The following is a 9,244-nucleotide window of genomic DNA, read 5'->3' as shown; positions in this document are numbered from 1 at the left end:
TGCCTGCACTCCCGCCCCCTCCCATGCCCACCCTGAGCTCCAGCTGCGTGGTGAGCCGAAGTGTCTGGGTTGTCCCCTATGGCCCCTGTCCCTCTGCGCAGACCATCCTCACCACCTTTCTGGAATGTCCTCTCATCCCGCAAAGCTCAGTCCGGGTGTCTCCCCTCTGTGTTCAACTTCCGTACTCTCTGCCACCAAGGTAACGTGTTAAAATCCCTGTATTCCATCACTTTCCGTGTTTTCTTGTAGCTATTGATTTCCCCGCTGTCCGTGCCATGTTCTCCCAAAGGGCAGGCCTTCGTTCTGTACGCTTCCCTCTCCCTGGGGCCCTGGTCACTTGGGTAGCGTTTCTTGGATGGATGGATGGATGGATGGATGGATGAGTGGACAGACGGATGGACCGCTGGAGGCGCACAGTTGTTGCCTGGGTCCCAGCCCGGATGCCTGCGGGAGGGCCTGTACACTCCCATCCAGCCATGGCAGAAGCAAGATGAAGGTGGAGCTGCAGGTGCACCCAGGAGCCCTTGGGAACAGTGCCACCTCCCACCTAGGGTGGCCCAGGCTAGGCCTCACTCCCCCTGTGTGGGTGGCAGGGTGAGTGGGGGGTGTTCGGCTTGGCTTGTCCAGGCCACATCCATGGCCAGGCTCTCCATCTTCAGAAGATACTGCAGCTGTGGCCAGCCGGGCAAGGGACCACCCTCCCCCCACAGAGCCCCAGACACCAAAATGTCACAGCTCCAAGGCCTCCTAGAGCATCTGGCCAAACAGAACCCGTGGGGAGGAGACGGCCCTCCCCTCCCCACCTCCCCCCCCCAAGGCACAGCCCGCGCTGCCCCGCCCTTTGGCCAGGCCTGGGCTCGCGGCTTCCTCTGTGCTGACGGCCCCACCAGAGCCCATTTCCACGTGAAAAATCACATCACGATGTCTCCGCACCGTCGCGCTCGGCGCACTCGGCAAGGCTAAGTCAGCTCCTCACATCATCACTGGGGACAATCGATGCTCTTGTCCGGCTTCTAATGACAATCAATTCTCTCTGGCTCTTTGCTAAGTAAGTGTCATTGAGAACAATTGCATTTTGTGAACCTGGTGGCCAGCCTTGCATTTGCCGCTTCCTCCAGCTGATGAGAGTCAGAGCATCTTGTTACTGCTCTGTTCCCGGTCAGTCACGCCGTGTGCTCAGCTGTACAATTAATGTTCTTTCCGGTCTGCTTTTTCAGTCAACCTGGCAGCTCCATTAATCAGAAAAGCGAGTCCACCCACGGTCGCGGGCTCGAAGGGGCGGGCTGGGGAAGGCCAGGGTGAGGGCTGACCCTGAGTAAATGAGCCAGAGGGGCTGGTGTCAGACAGACTAGATTTCCAGTCCCCGTCCTGCTGCTTACCAGCTGTGTGACCTTGAGCAAATCACTCACCCTCTCTGAGGCTCTGTTTCAGCATTTATCAACTGGGCTAATAATAGCACTGACCACGTAAGATTGGTAAGAGGAATAAATGAGATGATGCACGAGAAAGGGGGTTAATATAACATGTATCACATCTAAGAAACTCAGTAAATTACCATTATTGCTATTGTTATTATTTCATCCTTCAGAGTCCCAGAACTGCACAGTCCAGACTGTCCACCTGTGCTGACACTGACCAATCCAGGAGCCGCTCGCCATATGTGGCCACTATAGAGCAGTTGAAATGTAGAATCCAAGTGAAGATGTGCTCTAAGTAACCTGGACTTCAAAGATTTAATTTGAAAAAGAAAGTGTAAAGTATCTCATTAATACCTTTTTAAAAAATTCTTTAAAATATTTATCACATCTATAATAATAAACGCATAATATGCTAATTAGACCGGACAGCCAAATGACCTTCCGGACATCCTTCCAGACGACCTTCCTGATGAAGCTGGGGCTGCGAATTTTGTGCATCTGGCCTCTAGTGTTAAAATAATATTTAGACATATTGGGTTAAACAAAATATATTATTAAAATTAATAGCACCGGCTTCTTTTTACTTTTTTTAAGTGCCTACTCCTAGAAAATTCTCAATTACATACGTGGCTCAATTTCTCTTTCTCTTGCACAGCACGAGAAAGAGTGAGTCGCTTCCAGAGAATTCCTATCAACTAGACAAAAGTCAACAGTAACAACAACAGAAAGCAATCAACAAACAAACCCTCAGGAATTCCAATTTTTAATGCGTATCTCTTTAAAAAACACACAAACAAAATACATGAATCTCATTAATGCTTCTCCTATTGCCTTTCCTCTCCTAATTTTCTCTCCTCCGTGTGCTATTCTCAAGCCTTTAGTTTGTCACTTCCACACCCACAGCCAAGTGCAGACAAACGGTCTCCCATCCGCCCACAGGACCTTTCCTCTGTCCACCTCTTCACCAGCTCCACCACCGCCCTCTCTATATTCTTCCCCTCTCCCCCCCCTCAGGCCTTGTCTTCTCCTATCTGTTCTCTCAATTAGCATCTCTGAGGAACTTGTCTCTGGATTTGGCAGCTGCTCCCAAAGAGACTTCAGTGGGGCAAGCAGACTCCCATTAACCCAGATCACAAAAGTCTGATGTATAAACCAGATTGTTACCAGGTTCATTAATAAGCGAGATGGTCCTTTTCAGGGACTCTATGCTCCCTCTGCAGCCGGGGAATCCTGACCCTGGGTCCATATTGTAGGACATGTGGGGTGTGTATTGAACAACGCCAGGGGACAGCATTTACACACTGTCTATTATGAGGTGAAATGTGCAACTTGGAGGTTGCCTGGAGTAGGGTCCCTGAGACAGTGGATGAGTCAGTTTGGTGAGTTCGTTATTAGGACCAAGAAGGTCTCAAGGGAGAGTTCACCAAAGCGATGGAAAAGCAGAGTGGAACTACACGGAGGCCAGAGTGCCCGAATCCCCAGGTTCGCTGACTCTCCTCTCTGCCAGAGCTGGATAAACATGACAAATTCTTGTTCTTTGGCTTCCTCCTTCTCCAGGTTCTAGGGGGCATCTGGCTGTTCGGATGATAAGCGTTCCCTCTGTCCTGGACACAAGACATTTGATGGGTTTCAGCTCAGTGATATGTCAGTTTTTCCTCCTCAGAGTACAGCCTGATTTCAGGGTTCACCCATGTCCTTGGTCACAGTTGTGGATTGAATGGCGTTCCCCCAAAATTCATCCACCGAAGTCCTAACCCCAGTGGTTCAGAATGTGACCTGATTTGGATCTGCTGCAAGTCCAGCCCACCCGTCCACACCATGCAATCCTGGGCCATTGAAATGGGTAGAAAACTAGAGTTTAGTTATTAGAATTTCTTTGAGGATTAAATGAGATAGTTCTGTGAAGAGTTTGTACAGTGGCTGGCACAGAGCAGCCCTTCCATAAATGTACTCTCCTCTCTGCCAGAGCTGGATAAACATGACAAATTCTTGTTCTTTGGCTTCCTCCTTCTCCAGGTTCTAGGGGGCATCTGGCTGTTCGGATGATAAGCGTTCCCTCTGTCCTGGACACAAGACATTTGATGGGTTTCAGCTCAGTGATATGTCAGTTTTTCCTCCTCAGAGTACAGCCTGATTTCAGGGTTCACCCATGTCCTTGGTCACAGTTGTGGATTGAATGGCGTTCCCCCAAAATTCATCCACCGAAGTCCTAACCCCTAGTGGTTCACAATATGACCTGATTTGGATCTGCTGCAAGTCCAGCCCTCCCGTCCACACCATGCAATCCTGGGCCATTGGAATGGGTAGAAAACTAGAGTTTAGTTCTTAGAATTTCTTTGAGGATTAATGGAGCTGCCAGGTTGACTGAAACTCTTCACTCCATGAAGAGTTTGCAGAGTGGCTGGCACAGAGCAGCCCTTCCATAAATGTTAGCTGTTATTACTCTTCTGTTTCTTCTGAATACCCCTCAGTCCTGTGCCCTGTGAGTCTCCAGACACCTAGGCCATGCAGGAATGGTGGCATAAAGCTTCAGAATGGACTCTGGATTTGAAGTGAAAGAAAAGGGCTTGGATTCAGCTTTGCCACCAACTAAGGACACTGAACCTTAGTTTTCTTATCTGTGAAATGGGAATGTAAATACAAGTCCTACATGGCTGTCGTAAAGACGAAATTAATCTGTAGACAGTACCTGGCAAGGAACCTGTATGCAGTGGGTGCTCAGCAAATATTTGTTGAAGCAATTCAGGAGGGACAGTGTTTGGAACAATCTGCTGGGGCTGTGGCACCTCTCCCTTCCCTGGACACGACCCCAGCATGACTCATCACTGTTACGCCTCAAACTTGAGTCTGGCCCAATGGCATAGCCCCCTGCAGGGGTCACCCCAGGGCCACCTAGGTCTGAGCAAACAGGAAGAGTCAACAGACGGAAAGGCGACTGGCCTTTTGCCACTCTGAATGAGGCTCAACTCCTTATTTCATGCCCAGCCAGGAATCAGTACTATTCCATGAGCCCAAATTTTTCACTGGGCAAGGCCAGCAAGAACCCTGGGGCACTGTTGTTCTTTGTGAGAGGCTGGGCACAACTATCGGGTGGACCAGAATGAGGGATTGTATTGCACATGAAGGTGTGCTCTCAATGGATTTCTCCCACCCTAAAGCATAGAGGAAGATTTTCCACTGGGAGAGCGGGCAGACACAGACTGGCTGCCCCAGAAAGAGACTTCAACCTTACCATCAGCTGGGCAGGCCTCAGACTCCCCATGAGAAGCTGTGTTCTTGGAAGGGGCCATAAAATCTAAACCAGACCAGTCATGTTGGTAGGCTGCTTTCATTTTACAACAAGTTTGTTATTTATAAGTTTATCTTATCCTGTAAAACAGCCCATGAAACAGTCTGGGACATCGTATCCCCTATTTGATAGGTGCAAGAAACTGAGGTCCAGAAAGGCAAATAATTGACTTCAGTCACTTGCTAGAAGCTGGAACAGAGGAGTCCTATATTGTGGGCCCCAGCCTGTGACTTCTCCACTCCAGAAAATGGACAATTTAAGTGGCAGAAGGAGAGCTTCTGCTTTAATTTTTAGAGGTATTTTAAAAGCAAGGAGAAAAGTCCTTTATAGTCACTCACACAGATACCATTTCCCGTGTTCTTCATTCCTTTTGTATAAATACATCTTTCCATCTAATATCACTTTTCTTCTGCCTAAAGGTTTTCTTTTGACATTTCTTATAGTTCAGGTCTTCTGCAGATGAATTCTTTTAGATTCATTATGTCAGCTATCGTTTATTAAAATATCTTTCAGCTGGGTATAGACTTCTAAGTTGATGGGTTTTTCTCACTATTTTTAAAGATGCATCTCCACTGTCTCCTGACTTACATGATTTCTAAGGAGAAATGTGCTGTCATCTTTTTGCTTATCTGTGCATAATGTGTTTTTCTCTGGCTGTTTTTGAGGTTTTCTCTTTATCACTGGTTTTATATCATTCAATTTTCATTTGTTTTGATGTAGTTTTTCATGTTTCTTGTGCTTAGGATTCATAGAGCTTCTTGGATCAGTGAGTTGATAGTTTTCTTCTAATTTGGAAATATTTCTTTAATATTTTTTTCTGTTCTTCCCTACCCTCTTCAGGGACTCCAATTATACCTAAATTAGGCTGCTTGATGTTGTTCCACAACTCACTGATGCTCTGCTCCCTTATTTCCCTAGTCATATTTCTCTGTTTCATTTTGGATGGTTTGGACTACTATGTCTTCAAGTTGATTAATATTTTACTCTGCACGTTTAATCTGCTGTTAATCTCATCCAGTGTATTTTTTATTGCAGACATTGTATTTTTCATCTCTAGTGGACAATTTAAGTGGCAGAAGGAGAGCTTCTGCTTTAATTTTTAGAGGTTTTCTAAAAGCAAGGAGAAAAGTCCTTTGTAGTCACTCACACAGATACCATTTCCCGTGTTCTTCATCCCTTTTGTATAAATACATCTTTCCATCTCGTATCACTTTTCTTCTGCCTAAAGGTTTTCCTTTGACACTTCTTATAGTTCAGGTCTTCTGCAGATGAATTCTTTCAGATTCATTATGTCAGCTATTGTTTATTAAAATATCTTTCAGCTGGGTATAGACTTCTAGGTTGATGGGTTTTTCTCACTATTTTTAAAGATGCATCTCCACTGTCTCCTGACTTACATGATTTCTAATGAGAAATGTGCTGTCATCTTTTTGCTTATCTGTGCATAATGTGTATGTTTTTCTCTGGCTGTTTTTGAGGTTTTCTCTTTATCACTGGTTTTATATCATTCAATTTTCATTTGTTTTGATGTAGTTTTTCATGTTTCTTGTGCTTAGGATTCATAGAGCTTCTTGGATCAGTGAGTTGATAGTTTTCTTCTAATTTGGAAATATTTCTTTAATATTTTTTTCTGTTCTTCCCTACCCTCTTCAGGGACTCTAATTATACCTAAATTAGGCTGCTTGATGTTGTTCCACAACTCGCTGATGCTCCGATCCCTTATTTCCCCAGTCATATTTCTCTGTTTCATTTTGGATGGTTTGGACTACTATGTCTTCAAGTTGATTAATATTTTACTCTGCATGTTTAATCTGCTGTTAATCTCATCCAGTGTATTTCTTATTGCAGACATTGTATTTTTCATCTCTACTAGTTCACTTTGGCTCTGCTTGTATATCTTCTGTGTCTCTTCTTAGCATGTTCATGCTTTCCTCTACCATCTTGAAAATATGAAATACAGTTTAAATGACTGTTTTATCATCCTTGTTTACTAAGTATATCATTTGTGTCATGCCTTGGTCTGTTTCTATTGACTGGTTTTTCACCTTCTTTTGGTTTGTTTTTTCCTGCATCTTTGTATAATTAGTAGTTTTTCTTATTGGATGCTGTGTTGTTGGGTGCTGGATATTTTTGTATCCATTTAAATATACTTGAATTGTGTTCTGGGATGTAGTTAAACTGTTTTAACTTTTTAAAAACTTACTTTTATTGATTTCAGAGAGTAAGGAAGGTGAGAGAGATAGAAACATCAATGATGAGAGAGAATCATTGATTGGCTGCCTTCTGCACGCCCTCTACTGGGGATCGAGCCTGCCACCTGGGCATGTGCCCTGACCGGGAATTGAATCATGACCTCCTGGTTCATAGGTTGATGCTCAACCCTTGAGCCACACCAGCTGGGCCTGTTTTAATCCTTTTGAGACTTGCTTTTAAGCTTTGTTGGTTTGTACCAGAGCAGGCTTTAGGGCTAATTTTTACCCGCTACTGAAACAATACCCTTCCGAAGACTCTGTCTGCGCCCTTTGTGTTATGGCCATTTATTTATTTATTTATTTATTTATTTATTTATTTTTCCTTCTAGCTGGTGGGAACATGCTCCAAGCCCTGGGTGAGCCCCACGGATTGCTCAGCCCACTCTTTTTGTTCCTTCTTTTTCCAGCCTTAGGTATTTGCTGGCATGCATGCACTGATCAATAGTCAATCAAGAAGAATCCCCTGTAGATCGTTAGCACTATCTCTCTTTGTAGCTCTCTCCTCTCCACGCAGCTCTCTTAGCTTGCTTATGTTGCACTGAGAATTCCAGTTGCAACTTCTTGATTCTCAACTATGTCTTCTCAACTCAGACCATTAGAGTCCAGTGGTTCTCAACCTTCCTAATGCCGCGACCCTTTAATACAGTTCCTCATGTTGTGGTGACCCCCAATTTCATTGTTACAAATTGAACATAATTAAAGCATAGTGATTAATCACAAAAAACAATATGTAATTATATATGTGTTTTCCAATGGTCTTAGGCGACCCCTGTGAAAGGGTTGTTCGACCCCCAAAGGGGTCGCGACCCACAGGTTGAGAACCACTGCATTAGACTCTGGTTTCCCTCCCTGTGCTGTGGCCTGGAAATGATTTCGCCTTATTTGCTTCTCTTTTCTCAGGGATCCCCTTCTGCACTGACTATTGTTTAACATTTGGAAAGGCGTTGTTTCATATGTCTTACCTCGTTTTATAGTTGTGTAAGGCAGGAGGGTAAATTCAATCCCTGTTAGTCTATCATAACTGAAAGCATACGTTCCCACAAAATGTCAATTAAAATGTGTTTATTGTGGTAACATATACATAATATTTCCCATTTTTGTCATTTTTAAGTGTTCAATTCAGTGGCATTAAGTAAATTCCCTCTAACTTAGTTTTAAGTGGAAAAAATGCTTTATTTTTCTCCTAATAATTATTAAACCTTAAGTGCTAGGTGCTGAAGTAAATATTATGGTTACACCATTATAAAGACAGGAAATGTGACGTTTAGAATGTAAGTTGCCCAGGGTCTCGGCGTAATTGGTGTGATGGTCAGGATTAAGTCTCACAGAGCCAGGCGATGAGCTTCATTGAGACAGGATCCCAAATCACATGGCTCTTACCTGTCTGTAAGGGCTTCCGTTGGAAGGCTATTTCTTGGTCTGAAGCCAGACATTTAGAAATCAGCTCCAATCCATGACTGCAGGAGCCTATTCACCCACATACCAGAGGACCACCGGGCTCGGGGCCAGACCCAAATCTGAGAGACAGAGTCTCTGTCACCTCTGAGCCAGGACAGACCCCGAGAGGGGCTCCATCCTTGAGGTGCTGTGCACAGCAGGGGTGGACTAGAAGTCTATAAGTGTGGCGTTGGTGGGACCCCGAGACCACAATGCATAGTCAGCCACTTGGAGTCCAATGTCAGCTTCATTTACATCAGTGGCTTATCTTAAATCACAATTACAAATCTCCTGAAATCCCCGGTTAACTTCTTACCAGCTCCAAATGGGCGCGTCAGCAGCCATTGATCCAGCACATCAGGGATTCTTGTCTGCCAGGAGGTCATTCCTTTATGTGCGTGAATGAAAACAAGGCTCTTGTCTCGGGAATACTCTGGTGGCCTCTTTGCAAAGGCTGTGCAAAGGCATTTACTCCCGGCCTTTCTCAAGAAAACCCTGGAAGCGCATTCCTTTGTATGGTTTCAATTTGTGTCAAATGCACTTTAAGAATCACAAGCCGGTTTTTATTAGTTATTTCTCACTAGCAACGTATGATGCTTGGAGCATTTTATAGATGAGTTTTACTGATGGGAGCGTCAAGGCCACGGGACATTCACGCTCTCACAGCCTCTTCCATCACGGCCTCCACTTTGGAGGCCCCGCACCTTCCCCCAGAAGTTTTCCCATGAGCCTCTGCTCGCTCCTGAGGCGGCTGCCCCTCACACTGTGAGGAGCCCCCTCAGCCCTTGAGGACCAGATTGTTTACCTGTCTTTGTTTCCCTCCTGTCTGGGACCTGGAACCAAATACT

This window comes from Myotis brandtii, unplaced genomic scaffold (genome assembly GCF_000412655.1).
Source record: "Myotis brandtii unplaced genomic scaffold, ASM41265v1 scaffold332, whole genome shotgun sequence".
Taxonomy (NCBI): Eukaryota; Metazoa; Chordata; class Mammalia; order Chiroptera; family Vespertilionidae; genus Myotis; species Myotis brandtii.
Note: the sequence above shows the minus strand (reverse complement) of the source record.